This window comes from Phyllobates terribilis, unplaced genomic scaffold (genome assembly GCF_046119375.1).
Source record: "Phyllobates terribilis strain yellow unplaced genomic scaffold, ASM4611937v1 Scaffold_11__3_contigs__length_659146591, whole genome shotgun sequence".
NCBI lineage: Eukaryota > Metazoa > Chordata > Amphibia > Anura > Dendrobatidae > Phyllobates > Phyllobates terribilis.
In genome coordinates, this window is record NW_027362771.1 from 200,707,598 (window position 1) to 200,722,781 (window position 15,184).

Sequence of the window (15,184 nt, forward strand, 5' to 3'; positions counted from 1 at the left end):
TGAGTGTCTGCCTCCTGTAGGCGTACACTCCCAAAAAAAGTGCACGGCAGAGCTCACAATCGCTCTGCCGTCACCATTGCGGTCTATGGCGCCATCTCAGCATACGTCCAGACCCCGTTTTGAGGGGAATTTTAGGAAGTATGCCCCGACGGGGACACAGATCGCAATGTGAAAGCACCCTAAGAAAACAATAAGCAGCCTCAGATTTACTAAATAACATTTTAAAAAAAAACATTCCTAGAAGTGTCCCTAATGATCCCTTAATGGACCCGACTTTGTAGCAAAACACAGGTCTGAACTTTCAGATTGTGGGATCCTGGCAAGCAGAGTGGGATCCCACAAACCTCCACGGCCCCTAATGCAGTGAAAAGTGCGAGATCATACATTTTAGGCCTCAGTCACACGTCCGTCTTCAAACAAGTAAGCGAAAAAACGGTACCGGTGTCATCAGTGTTTTGGATCAGTGTTTTGTCCGTGTGTCCATTTTTAGCATCAGTCGTCAGTGTTTTGTATGGATGGATAAATAAATGACAAGGTTTCTCCTACACTATGCAGTGTTAAATATGGATAGCACACGGATGCCTTTCGTATGTTTTTCGCAGACCCATAGACTGGTATTGGCCCTGGTCATTCATACTGACTCGAAAAAACGGACATGTCCCCATTAGTTTTGCACATGACATTGCACAGTTTTGCACGGACACATGGTCCGTGAAAAAACACAGACATTTGAATAGCACCATAGATTATAATGGGTATGTGTTCTATCCCTAAAAAAAAACGTTACAACAGCTACATGCAACACGGACATGTCAATGAGGCCTTATGGCGAGATCTTTCACTTTAGGCCAGTAACTTCAGGTCTGAGCCTGTGCAGCCATGTCATATCTCCAGGGAGGCTACTCTGTAGTGTAAGACACAAGTGTGGCCACCATTGTACACAGATCCTCCATTCACAAATAATACTAAAAAACCTACACTTTAGACATGCTATACAATCAATGTCAGAACCTGCTGATTTGGACCACAGGGACTGACCATCTATGGCCTGTTTCACACCTAGTTTTTGGGGTGTACGTGACATATCTGTTTGTACTGTAAAAAATGTATTAAAAAGGATATCTTTTCATTTACATAGAATTCCAGTATAAACATATGTGAAATGTGTATCAATATGACATGCAGTACATTTGGTCACATAACCCTTTGTGAAAAAGCAGTCCGTTGAGCCTTTTCATCCTTTTAAAAAAAAGGATCGGTTTTTATAACGTTACAATTTATAGAAGACACATACAAATGTACCAGTTATGTTTACATCCATTTTTTAAACATTTTTTCCATGTTTTTTTTTCCAGAAAACCAGTCCTTCTTCTCCTTCCTATGCCTTTTAAAAAGAAAAGATCCATTAAAAAACAAAAAAAACAAATGCAAAGTATATGTGGAATAAATGGATATTTGATGCAAGACACATCCATTTGTATCAGTTTTACAACAGATCAGCTTGTTTTTTTGTTCACAAAATATAAACTTGCATCTTTCAAATGTTAAAAAAATGTGGTGTGAAAGAGGAGTAATATGCATCAGGGTGGCTAGACTTTCCATCAATGGCAGATGTTGGGGTGGGATCAGGCTGTTGGATTACAACATGCTCAATCCTTTTGTTCCTAGGGAAGATAAGTTGCCATCAGAGGTGCCTGACAATAGCTTACTTCACTCTCCCCCATCAGAAGAGATGTAAATCCAGCCGAGTATGTAAAGATGTAAAGATCCTGATTCATCAAGGTGTTTTAGACAGTTTTCTAGAATTAATGTGGTTTTTGGAACTTACATATTGATAACCTATCCTCAGAATTGCCCATTATTGATCACCAAGGATCCAATGCTGATCAGTAATGAATATGCCAAGAAAAGCCCAGTTCCCTTAAACAAAACATATATATAGGTAAATGGCTCGGACCCTTAATGGTCTCTGTGAAGGATCCCCATCTCGCCTCCCACCTGGCGTCGCTATTACGTCAGACGGATCATGTGATACGGATCCGCACTTTGCCCCAATGTGACGCTCCGCACCCCCTCGGGGACATGTAAGGTCAGATTGATACAGTTTTACACAGATACCCCCTGTCTACACGGGTTCAGGAAGGTACCAAGAGTGAGAAGAGGTGGCTTACTCAGTCACTGACATGGCACCAAACTCGCTCACACTCCTGACAGGCTGAGAGGCCCCTTCCACTAGCCCCAGTGAAAATAGAACCTTATCAGTCTGGTAGAGCCGCCACGAGTTCCTATTCCATATAAGCCCCAGTCCGTTTACGGGAATTATATCGGGCCATAAACCAGCCCCAGTAGCATGAGAATTAAACCGAACAACAGATGTGTGGATTCGTGGATCGAGATAAAAGAGCAGCCCAAGGTTAAATTATATATTTAATCGCCTTAAGGGCACACTATACCATACAATACACTACATACATAAGTGTTATACATAGATAATGGTCAGAGATGCAAACACAATAGTAGTGGTACAAAAGTATGCAGATATTAAGAGTCAGTTACCAGTCAGATGAAAGGCCTGGTTTGCATGGGAGGGCTGCCACATGGGAGGCTTATCGTCCCCTCTGTTGTGTGACTTCTCCCACAAGATGTGTTGTCGCGACCTCCCAGAGAAAAAGCACTAGGCCAAGAGCTGCAGGAGAATTTAACCCCTCTGGGTCACTCCCCTCCTGCCCCCTGGGCTGAATCCAAATCTCCACCCATGGCCTCTAGCAGCTAGAAAATCCAGAACCTAAGATGGGTCATAACTCCATAATGGACGGTCCTAGGGTGGCAGTTCTGGTGCCATCAGATCCAGCCGGGCCTATGCTATTCGTGGAGACTAAAACAGCAGTTCTATGGATTTCCGAAAAGCTGTGCTATGTATCTCCCTATTCCTATATGCTAGACTGGGTTGAGCCCCAGGCGGACATCCTCCATGTCCTGGGGATTTCAGAAATCTATTCCATGTATGGCTAGGATGTATAGTATTTCCATAACTCGGTATGAAACTCCTATCTGTCGAAGTAAAGGAAAACCACATGACTTGGGTCCACATGGCAGCAAGTCCTTTGTTCTGAGTTGAGCTGACTAGAGGTGTGATATTTGTCACTCACAGTCTCTTGACCCCCCAGCCTGCAGCTGTTAGGTGTTCTGCTACAACTGCACACTGAAGGGGGCTTTATAACACCCTGCCAAAAAGGATACAATGATTGACATGGAATTATATTTCCAATATTCTTCACACCTCACCCCTTTAGAAGGCGCAGCACTTTCCGGTATTCACCCTCGCGCCCGTCCGCAACCTTCAGTCGTCAGGATAAACCGTCGGCATTACCATCGTCGCGACCCTTCTTGTGGCGAATTGGTACTGCTGGAGCGCAAGACTCCAGTGTAGCAACCTCCCATTCATTCTGGATATGGTGTGTAACCAGCGGAGGGGGTTGTTGTCTGTTTCCATGGTGAATTGGCATCCGTACAAGTATGGCTGCAGATGCTGCAGGGCCCACACCACATCCCGACATTCCTTCTCCATCGTGGAGTAGGCCACCTCCCTCAGCAGGAGCTTCCAGCAGGTACAAAATGGGGTGTTCATGGCCCATAGTGTCGACCTGGTTGAGCACAGCACCGAGGCCAAAGTCACTGGCGTCGGTCTGCACTACAAACGGCCGTGTAAAGTCGGCTGCCTGTAGTACCAGTAAGCTAGAGAGGGCAGTCTTCAGCGCCCAGAAGGCTGTCTCACAGCCGTTTATCCAATCGACTGCAGAGGGCAGCTTCTTCTTGGTGAGGTCCGTCAAGGGCTTCACCAGGCTACTATAGTGAGGGACGAACGTCCTATAGTACCCAACGGTGCCCAGGAAGGACATCACCTGTTTCTTGGTCCTGGGGTGGGCCAGGATGCGATGGCATCCACCTTCCCGGGCTCCGGGTTTAGAGCACCCCCGCCTACCTCGTGTCCCAGGTAGTGGACCTCACTCATACCCAGCTGGCACTTTTCCGGCTTAATGGTCAAGCCTGCTCGGCGGATCCGCCCGAGCACCTGTGTCAGATGCTCCAGGTGATCCTCCCAGGTGGGACTGAAGAAGGCAATGTCATGCAGGTATGCAGCCTCATACCCTTCAAGTCCCTTGAGCAGCATGTTAACCATCCACTGAAAAGTGGCAGGGGCATTCTTCATGCCGAATGGCTTCACTGTGGACTCGTACAGTCCGAATGGGGTGATAAAGGCAGAGCGTCTCGGTGCCTCGGGGGTCAGTGGAATCTGACAATAACCCCGGCTCAGATCTAGGAGGGTCAGGTACTAGGCCCCGGCCAACTGATCGAGCAGTTGGGTGACCCCCAGCTTCACCATCTTGTCAATCTCCTGGCCCATGTGCTGCTGCACCTCCAGGGAGACCTGATATGCTGAACGCTGGATTGGGGGGTGATCCCCGGTGGCCAACTCTGTCCTTCCGGGCTTGTTGCTGAACAAATCCTGGAAGGGGTGTAGGTTTGCCCACAGTTGGGACCGTTGGTCCGCCAACAGTTGGTTGCAAACCTCCACGTCTTTGATGGTCCCACCCGGCCTAGCCTCCTGCTCATGATGTGCTGTCTTCATATTTAAATGGAAGGCCTTACGCCTTCCCCGGGCGTGGTCCAGGGTGACCAGGTACGTTACGGCGTTGAGCTGTTGGTGCACGAGGTAAGGGCCTTCCCAGGCTGCCTGAAGCTTGTTCTGGGGTACAAAAAACAATACCCACACCTTTTGACCCTCTTGGTAGGTCCTCTCACAAACATTTTGGTCATATCACCGCTTCTGGTCAACCTGGGCTCGCGTCATATTATCGTGCACCAGCTGCACCAAGGCCTGCATCTTGCCACGGAACCGCATAATATATTCGATGACCGACACTCCAGGAGTGGCTAAGTCCCCTTCCCAGACACCTTTCACCAGAGCCAGGGCCCCTGCGCACGTTGGCATTACAGGAGCTCAAAGGGGAAGAGCCCGTTGAGGGGCCTGGGGAACCTCCCGGTAGGCAAATAGCAGCAGTGAGAGGTAAAGCCCAGTCGCGTGCATGGGAGTCGACCAACATCTTAAGCCTCTGCTTCAGGGTGCCATTGAACCGTTCGCACAGGCTGTTGGTCTGTGGGTGGTACGGGCTAGTCACCAGATGTTGCACCTGTATTTGCTTACAGAGGGACTCCATCAGCTGCGACATGAACTGGGTCCCCCGGTCGGTGAGAATTTCCTGGGGAAAACCCCCCGGGAGAAAATCTCCAGTAAGGAGGTAGCTACCTTGTCGGCCTGAATGGATGACAAGGCTACTGCTTCCTGATACCGGGTGGCATAGTCTATTACCGTCAGTATGAAACATTTCCCGGAGCTGCTGGGAGTGGCCACCGGGCCAACCAAATCCACAGCCACCCACCTGAAAGGCTCCTCAATGATGGGCAGAGTTACCAGTGGGGCTTTGGGGCGCCGCCCCGCCTTCCCCACGCTCTGACAGGTGTCGAACGAACGGCAATAGGCAGTCGCCTCGGCCCCCATCCTTGGCCAGTAGAAATGCTGGGCTAGCTTGGCTTTGTTCTTCGTGATCCCTAGGTGTCCGGCCATCGGAATCTCATGCGACATCCACAACAACTCTGCCCTGAGTTGTTACCAACCCTGATAGGGTACCACTAACTGTCAGTCCCTGGGCCACACCTCTGGTGAACATTGCTGGACCGTTACCCGGTACAGCCGTCCTTGGTCCCAGACCACCCGCTCGAGGTCTAAGTCTGAGGGAGGCTGTGCCGCCTGCTCCTTAAGAGCTTTCAGGCTGTCGTCAGTCTTCAACGCCGCCTGAAACCCCTGACTGGACGTGGCCAGAATAGACGCACCACATCTTCTGTCAGTTCCCCGGGACCGGTTTCCTGGCCTCCGTCTCACCCGGCAGCCACTTGTTCGGAAGGGGAGAAGCCTTCAGACCCCCGAGGTGCCCCTGAGGCCCCGATGCTACCACTGCGTGTGACAGCGGCCATGGCTGCTGCAACCGCAGGTAGCGCCCGCTTCTCCTCTGCTTCCAAGAAAGTCGCCGGTCCAGACGGACTAACCTAGCCCTCTGACATCCCAGTTGTGGAGGAACCCTGCAATAAGGCTTTACCTGGGAGCCCTACCTCTCCTGGGACCGCCCTGCCCTCAACTGCATGCTCCACCTCTGCAGCTGTCTGCCCCTTGTCTGTCCCGTCTGTGAAAACCTCACAGGACAAACTGTTCCAGCATTCCTGCTGGCCACACTCTAAGACATTATCACAGCTGGCTTGACTGATCTCCTCCCCCCTGAGGGGAGAGGAACACAGTACATCACTCAACCCCCAAATCCCCATCTGTAGGCATGTTAATTACATTGACATCAACAGGCGTGGACATGACATTGTCTGGAGGGTTAAGCCTTGGGGTTTCAGTGGCCACATAGTGAGACACTAGCCGCCCCAAGTCTCTCCCAAGCAAAACAGTAGCGGGAATATTCGGGGTTACCCCACCTCCCACACTCCCCTCCCGGCGCCCCAGTCCAAATACACCTTGGCGACGGCCAGCACCGACTCGACGCCTCCAATCCTGGAGATGGCGAGAGTTTTCCCAGGTACCAAATCCTGTGGCGACACCAGCTCAAGCCACACAAGAGTCATCTCAGCGCAGGTGTCTCGCAGTCCCATGGTCATGGCCTATGGTGACGGTCTGAAGGTTGTCAAAGGACCTCCCACCACCCCCACTCACGCACAAAACAGTGGAGGGTTTCTGGGTCGGCCTTTCTGGTGCTGGGGACACATGGCTTTGAAGTGTCCCGGCTGTCGGCAGAGATGGCACAGTCGGTGTTCCCCTACCTGCGTGGAGAGGAAAGCATGGGTAGGTGCCCCTTTGGGCTTGCGGGCAGGGACAGCAGGCACCACATTCGTCTTACTCCCTCTCCAGCTGGCAAGTTTCTTGGCCTCTGGAGTCCTACTGTTGGAGTACTCATCAGCAAGTGTCACTATTGCAGAGGCTCCCTTTGGCTTCCGGTCAGGGAGGTACTGATGGAGGTCCTCCGGGCAGTTCCACAAAAACTGCTCAGTCGCAATGAGCTCCTTCAGCTGCTGTACGGTGGTGAGCTCCAGTTGTCTGCCCAGCTGTCTGCAGAACCCTGCTGTACACTCCGGAGCTTTTTCTGGTACTTCTCAGAGATCAAGTTGTACTGCCGGACCAGAACCTGCTTGATATCCTCATAGCTCAGAGTAGTCTTACTGGGCAGGTACCCAAAGATTTCCAGGGCCTTACCCCTGAGGCGAGGGGTTAGGAACCAAACCCACTGGTCCTCAGGCAGGTGGTACTGATTGCAGGTTTTTTCAAATGCTAGTAAGAAAGTGTTCAAGTCCCTTCCTTTGACTAGCAGGGATGAATAATAAAAAAAACAAAGCGGTCTATGGAGCGCTGAATTAATCACTAGGGAACAAAATTTAGGGCTAAAAAATATTTAATAAGCCCTCTCCACAACGCGTTTCGATAACCAAACTATCTTCATCAGGTGGTAAAAGGATATGAACAAAAGAAAAACATTTATAGGGAAGGTTTCACAATGATTGGTTAACAGACTAATTGGTTAATCATGGGTTCTCAAAACCCTTCATGTGCCAGTGTGTAGGTGCTTCTCATGTCAGCACATGGACAACAAGCACATGAATTCACAGAATTAGGAGAAAAGTAGATAAGCAGTGGAATATAGCAATACATATTACTGAAAAATGTTAAAGATATATTCCACTGCTTATCTACTTTTCTCCTAATTCTGTGAATTCATGTGTTACACACCTACACACTGGCACATGAAGGGTCTTCAGAACCCATGATTAACCAATCAGTCTGTTAACCAATCATTGTGAAACCTTCCCTATAAATGTTTTTCTTTTGTTCATATCCTTGTACCACCTCATGAAGATAGTTTGGCTATCGAAATGCGTTGTGGAGAGGGCTTATTAAATATTTTTTAGCCCTAAATTTTGTTCCCCAGTGATTAATTCAGCACTCTATAGACCGCTTTGTTTCTTTTCTTATTCATCCCTATTCCCTCTCTGAGGGTTGGCGGCAGGAGCAGCTGTTGACCACGCCATAATTGTCCACACATCTAAATATTTTGAGGACCTGCAGCGCCGGAGCTGCCTTCCCTAAAGGACCTGTGGTGACGCGCCTCCAGCTCCCAGTCACGTGGTCCGTGACCAGGCATGCGGAAGTAGCGGTGGCACGCCGTGGGAGCACCAGTCTGCAGTATGCGGCGAGAGCCTCCATCTCCTTACCTCAAAACAATCACCGGGGTTGTGCAGGGGTGCACAACTCCATCAGGTTAGTGGCCCTTAGGCCGTTCTCATTTTAATTTATCAATCTGGTCCTTCACACAGCGCGCATTCTCTTCTTTCTCTTTTGTCCAGCAGGGGGAAGTCCTCCACTCGTAGCTTCGGGATTCAAATCTCAGGGGATTCAAGACTGGCAGGGGTCTGCAGCTGAAGCTGGAGTTGAAGCTGAAGCATTTTTTGCTGGTTGCACCAACGTGACGTTCCGCACACCCTAGGGGACATGTAAGGTTACTTTGGTACAGTTTTACACAGACACCCCCTGTCCCTGTCCGAAGGTACAGAGAGTGAGAAGAGGTGGCCCACTCAGTCACTGACGTGGCACCACACTCGCTGACACCCCTGAAAGGCTGAGAGGCCCCTTCCATTATACCCTGTGAAAACAGAACCTTATCAGCCCGGTAGAGCTGCCACCAGTACCTACTCCATATAAACCCCGGTCCGTTCACAGGAATTATATCGGGCCAGAAATCAGCCTGAGTAGCATGAGAATTAAGCTGAACAACGGACGTGTGGATTCATGGATCGAGATAAAAGAACAGCCCAAGGTTAAATTATATATTTAATCGCCTTAAGGACACACTAGACAATACACTATATACACAAGGGTTATACATATATAATGGTCAGAGATGCAAACACAATAGTAGTGGTATAAAAGTATGCAGATATTAAGAGCCAGTTACCAGTCAGATGAAAGGCCTGGCTTGTGGGGGAGGGGCTGCCACATGGGAGGCTTGTGGTCCCCTTGGTTGCGTGACTTCTCCCACACAATGTGTCGTCGCAACCTCCCAGAGAAAAAGCATTAGGCCAAGAGCTGCAGGAGCATTTAAAATATCTGAGTCACTCCCCTCCTACCCCCTGGGCTGGATGTAAATCTCCACCCCTGGCCTCTAGCAGCTAGAAACTCCAGAACCTAAGATGAGTCATAACTCCTTAATGGACGGTCCTAGGGCAGCAGTTCTGGTGCCATCAGATTCAGCCGGGCCCCTGCTACGCATGGAGACTAAACACAGAGGTCCTATGGATTTCCGAATAGCTGTGCTACTATGCTATGTATCTCTCTATCCCTATGTGCTTAACTGGGTCGAGACCCAAGAGGACATTCACCATGTTCCGGGGATTTTGGAAATCTATTCCATGTATGGCTAGGACATATAGTATTTCCATAACTCGATATGAAATTTCTATCTGTCTGAGTAAAGGAAAACCACATGGCTTGTGTCCACATGGTAGCAAGTCTTTTGTTTTGAGTTGAGCTGACTAGAGATGTGATAATTGTCACTCAGTTTCTTGACTCCCCCCCCCCCCCCGCAGCTGCTAGGTGTTCTGTTACAACTGCACACTGATGGGAGCTTTATCATCCCCTGCCAAATAGGATACAATGATTGATATGGAATTATATCTCCAATATTCTTCACAGTCACTATCTTGGGATATATGATAAATTTCTGTTGTAGGACATTTCCTTTTATATTCTACACTCATGTTAGGGGGTGGTGTGCATGATTCAAAGTCTGCTGGAATTCCCTCTTTACACTTTATTTGCCACTTCTCTTTTCAAGCCTCCAACTTCCTCAAATTAATTTCTAATATAAGAATTTTCTCTTCTGCATTTGTTCTACACAGCATAATATTGTCTGCATATTTCAATATATTAGGGTGCATTTATACTGGCTGATCATAGGGTGACGTTTGTACAGTGTAAACAGGCTGCCAATTACCAGAGCAAAACACTCCTTCGTTGGGAGGAATGATTTTAAAGGGACTCTGTCAGCATAGAATTACTGTTCCAACCAAGTACAGGTGCTCGGTGCATCATGGCGGGGCCAATCATTTACATACACCTTCTCATCTGCTTGGTTTTCATCTATCTCCACCCTTCTCTGGACCTATGAAGCCACAGCTGTCAATCAAAGAAGAAAGGGGTGGCGATAGATGGGAAAACAAGAAGGTGGGAAGGTGTATATAAATGATTGGCCACGCCATGAAGCACCGAGTAGCGGCACTTAGTTTGAACAGTCATTCTATGCTGACAGAGTCCCTTTAAGCCTGCATAAATTCATCATTCTTGACAGCACATCGTCACGCGTAAACAAGGCATGTACTATTGAGAACAATGGCAGCCTATGCACACTGAACAAATTATTACTGATTATGTGCATGGGAAGTGCAGTTAATCTGTATAAACAATCTGTTTAACGTCCATCGTCGGCCATTGTAGAAAGAAAGATCAGCTCTTCACTTTCCCAGTACAGCTCTACTATGTCCAACGCATGAAGGTTGCTAAACAGAGCGATGTGAAGGCACATGCCAGAGCTCAAAATCCAAGACGGCACTCGACCCTGTGCTAGCACCACTTCCCTCTGCTAAGCACTGGCTGTGTCCTGCCAGCAATTAGCAGAGGAAGCGGAGCCAGCATACAGAGCCGGTGCCCATTTGATTCTGAGCACTGGCGTGCACCTCCATACCGCTTTGTTCAGCAACTCACAGGAGGTGGCACAGCCCTGAGAGCCCTACCCACACCGCAGCTCAAAGAGCCATACCCAGGGCACAGTCAGGGCAACACCCTACCCATTATGTTTTCAATAATGAATCTACACAAGACTAAGATATTGCATTACCTATGACAACCTCTAGGCTATTTGACGGATTGCTACAGCACAAGACCCAAAACAAGACAGACACACTGACCATGGGAAAACGGTGCCAGGCACCGGCCAAAAAAACAAAATAGGCAAGCATTTTTAATAACCTGAATTAAAAATATAGTAAAATGTATTTCAATCAAGAAATCTAGTTAAATTACATTCTAACCATACAAGTGAATGGTTGTGCTTGCATTTTATTTTGTGATGTTATTTTGAGAACATGATCATTGGGTGTGGATGGTGTAAGACATGGTGTCTCAGCTTTGGTAACAAAAAATTAAGGAGTAGTTACATTTAGAGTCTTATAATTACTAATGGCCCTTTGAATGTAACAATAACGCAGATGTGGCCCTGGGTGAAAATAAGTTTTACACCGCTGGTACTCTACAACAGAGGTCCCCAACCGCCGGTCCGCGGACCAGGACCGGGCCGTTGGGGTTTTTCAGCCGGTCCGCCGCACCGCTGACAGTTGTAGAGGATCAGCAGGGAGAAAGCCAGCATGTGATCAGTAGCCTATAAGAAAAGAGGAGGAGGGACTGGCAGTGAATAGATAATTAGCCATGCAGCCCTACTAGCAGAATGTGCTCAGGCAGGAGCAGGGACAAGCAGGTCATGTGTGTCCAGCGCTCCTTCCCCTCCTGCTAGCTGCGAGTTGGAGGGGGAGGGGCTCTGGATGCTAATGGGCAGCTAGATATGACGTCAGGTGTCCCACCCTTATGACTCCTGTAGCTGTGTTCTGGTGTCGTGCGGCCCAGCAGCAGCTTTTCTGGTTAAAGTGAAAAAAGCAAATAACAGTGAAAATTCATAGCAGCAGTGGCTGTGTCCAGTAGCAGCAGTAGTGGTCATCATCATCAGATGGGACCTAGATGGGACCGTCTTGTTGCAGGAAAACAAGTCCAGTGCTCCCACTGATCCAGGGAAACAAGCCTGGTGCTCCCACTCATTCTGAACCTATGGTAAGTTGAATCACATTCTCATTATAAATGTCATAATTATATGATAAGTATGCACTAAGCTCCACCCCTCCATAGCCCCACCCACATATGACCAAGGCCCCGCCCCCACCCCCACCGGGCCATTGAAAACTGGTCTTGCTTAAAGCCGGTCCCTGGTGCAAAAAAGTTTGCCGAGCACTGCTCTACAAGGTCATTAAAGGGGTTGTCCAGTCTAAAATGAAAACACAGAGTGACTGCAGACTTTTGAACCCCACTAGCACTGCTCGCTGCGATGATTCGCCAGTTTCTGAGCTGGGAACGGCAGTGATGTATGCAATATGTGTAACGTGGAGTGGGATGATAATCGTGGGCGAGGTACTCATCTTTCACGGCCCGGCACACTACATGAAGATGTGGAGCCTGGCTGAGTGTGTGGGCTTCATCTATGGGGGGGGCGCTATGCTCTTGCAGGCTGCATGATGCCGGTGACTACGGCTGGCCAGAACCAATTGTTGAAAGATTCAATGAGGGTGACCACCAGCCAACAATAAACAGTTGTTTTACTGAACAGTCACTTGGCGGAAACTATGTACAATAGATAGCGGGTGCATAACTGCACGAACGTTTCTTTTAGAACATGGAGCACTTTCACTCACACACATTTTCTGCTTTCCTTCTTTTGGCTCCCTTTCCTCTGCCTCAGCTAGCATCTCTACCTTCACCACAACCCAGCATAATACTACAGTCCAGTAAGTGAAAGTCCTGTCCCCAACCTGCATTTCCAGGTCCTCCTTTCCCTTAGGGAAACTAATTTGCCACTATGGCCGTTACTCAACTTCTTTGCTTGCTGACGCCTTGGAACAACCACCCAGGGCACTCTCTTCATCTCATGTTCCCTATTCCATCCTGGTCTGTTACCTCTCTGAGTTGCAAACTCAAGGCCGTATTACTAGGCATCCTGGCCCAAGACCCGTCTCCTGTGCATCACTCTGTCTTTCTGTCGCTCTTCTTTATCTCCACTCTGGACCTCACTATCCACTGCCTCGGTCTCCAGTCACGTCAGGGACACCCAAATCATGCGGCCCTGCTGAGTATACAGACCAAAGCTCTGCTCTAGCTGCAAGCTAGGCCCCGTCTATACCTACTCACTACCTGTTGCTGGGCAGAACTCTTTCACATAACAATGTAAAACATTATAATGCGTCACATCACATCACTGCACATATTAAGAAGGGGGAACGTGGGCACAACTTCCATCTTCTTACATATGCATACTCCCGGGCAGAATCCATCTAGTGGGAGCAGTAAGGAACAGGGAGCAAGTGTATGGAGCGAGGGCACGGAAATCCAGTGGGCGCGGCTGTCTAGTGGGTGCGGCCTCGCTCGATGCATTTGTATGGAACGAGGCTGTGCCCACTAGATGGCCTGTGCCTGGGAGTATGCATTTTGTATACATCACTGCTGTTCCCGGCTCAGAAACTGGCAAATCCTCGCAGGGGTTCCAAAGTCTGCAGTCCCACAGACTGACTGCAGACTTTTCATTTTAGACCAGACAACCCCTTTAACAGGTACTGAGGAGAGGAAGACCCAACCTTAGGGCTCTTTCACACGTCAGTGTGTCCCGTACGTGTGGTGACAGTTTCCACATGTACCAGAGACACTGACACACGCAGACCTATTCAAATCTATGGGTCTGCGCACACGTCAGTGTGCTCCATACGCTGACATGTCTGTTTTTTTCCGGCTGCACTGTCCACAAAATGTCTGATGGTGAACACACACAGATGACATCTGAGTGTCATCAGTGTGACATGTACCGGCTCCTGGCAATCGGTATACAGTTCGCGCTGTTCCCAAGCGATGGGTGCTGAACGCTGCCCTTTTCATTGTTCCTTACTAGCGCTGTGATCAGCAAGAGCAAGAGACAATGTTGAGAGAAGTATTCTGCACTTGCAGTGTCCCTGTGTAAAAATAAGAATTAAATAATAAAATCCTTATACTCACCTGTCCGAAGATGTCCCCCGCTGTAATCCTCTGACCGCTGAAGCCGAGGAGAATGAGCCGTTCCAGCAAGCGGACCCCTAAACTGTGCTGAGCTCAGGAGCGGTGTCCTGTCACTCAGTGAGCTCAGAGCAGCTCCGGGGCCCGCTCTAGCTGGAGCGGCTCTTTCTCCCCGGCTCCTCGGCGTCAGCGGTCAGAGGATTACAGCGGTGGACATCTCCAGACAGGTGAGTATAAGGATTTTATTATTTTATTCTTATTCTTACACAGGGACACAGCAGGAGTAGAATACTACTCCCAACATGGTCTCTTGCTCGTGCTGATCACAGAGCGAGCAAGGAACAATGATGAGGGCAGCGTTCAGCACCCAGCGCTTGGGAACAGCGCGAACTGTACCCTGATTACCAGGCGCCGGTACGTGTGATCCTGATGCGGCACACGGTTGCCACATGTGTGACACACACGGGACACGGATATCTCCGGTATCGTTTTTTCCGGACGTGTGAAACCGCCCTTAAGGATATGTGATCACTTTGAGTATTTGCTCCAGATTTTTATGATTGCTTTCAGATTTTTCACGTTTTCAACGCATTTTGTATTTGTTTTATTTTATTCATTTGAATAGGTGAAAAACGCTGCAAAAAAGCTGAATGAGTTGACATGCTGCAGATCTGAAAAAATGCTTTGATGGTTCAATTCTGCAAGGAAAGAAGCCCTCGTGCATGAGATATCAGAAATCTCATTCACTTTCCTGGAACTGAAGTAGCCCTATTATGAGCCACTGATTTAGCCAATTACACACATTGCTCCCCAGTCCCTGCATTCTCATTTTGTGTACCAACTTTAAGTAGAACATTTATCAGAATTCTACATATATAACTGCATGATGAACTAATTTACTTGTGTAGGTTGAAAGAATTGTGAAAGCATATTACAATTCAAAAATAAAAATCTGTCTATTGATTACATATAAATACAGTATTATATTTATAACTAAAAAGTTGTTTTCCCCAAATACTTGGTGTTGTATGGAAGCTGGAAAGTTCCTTCTTGCCTTAACCTAGGTCTGGTTTTACAGTACAGACCAAAAGTTTGGACACACCTTCTCATTTAAAGATTTTTCTGTATTTTCATGACCGAAAATTGTACATTCACACTGAAGGCATCAAAACTATGAATTAACACATGTGGAATTATATATTTAACAAAAACATGTGAAACAAC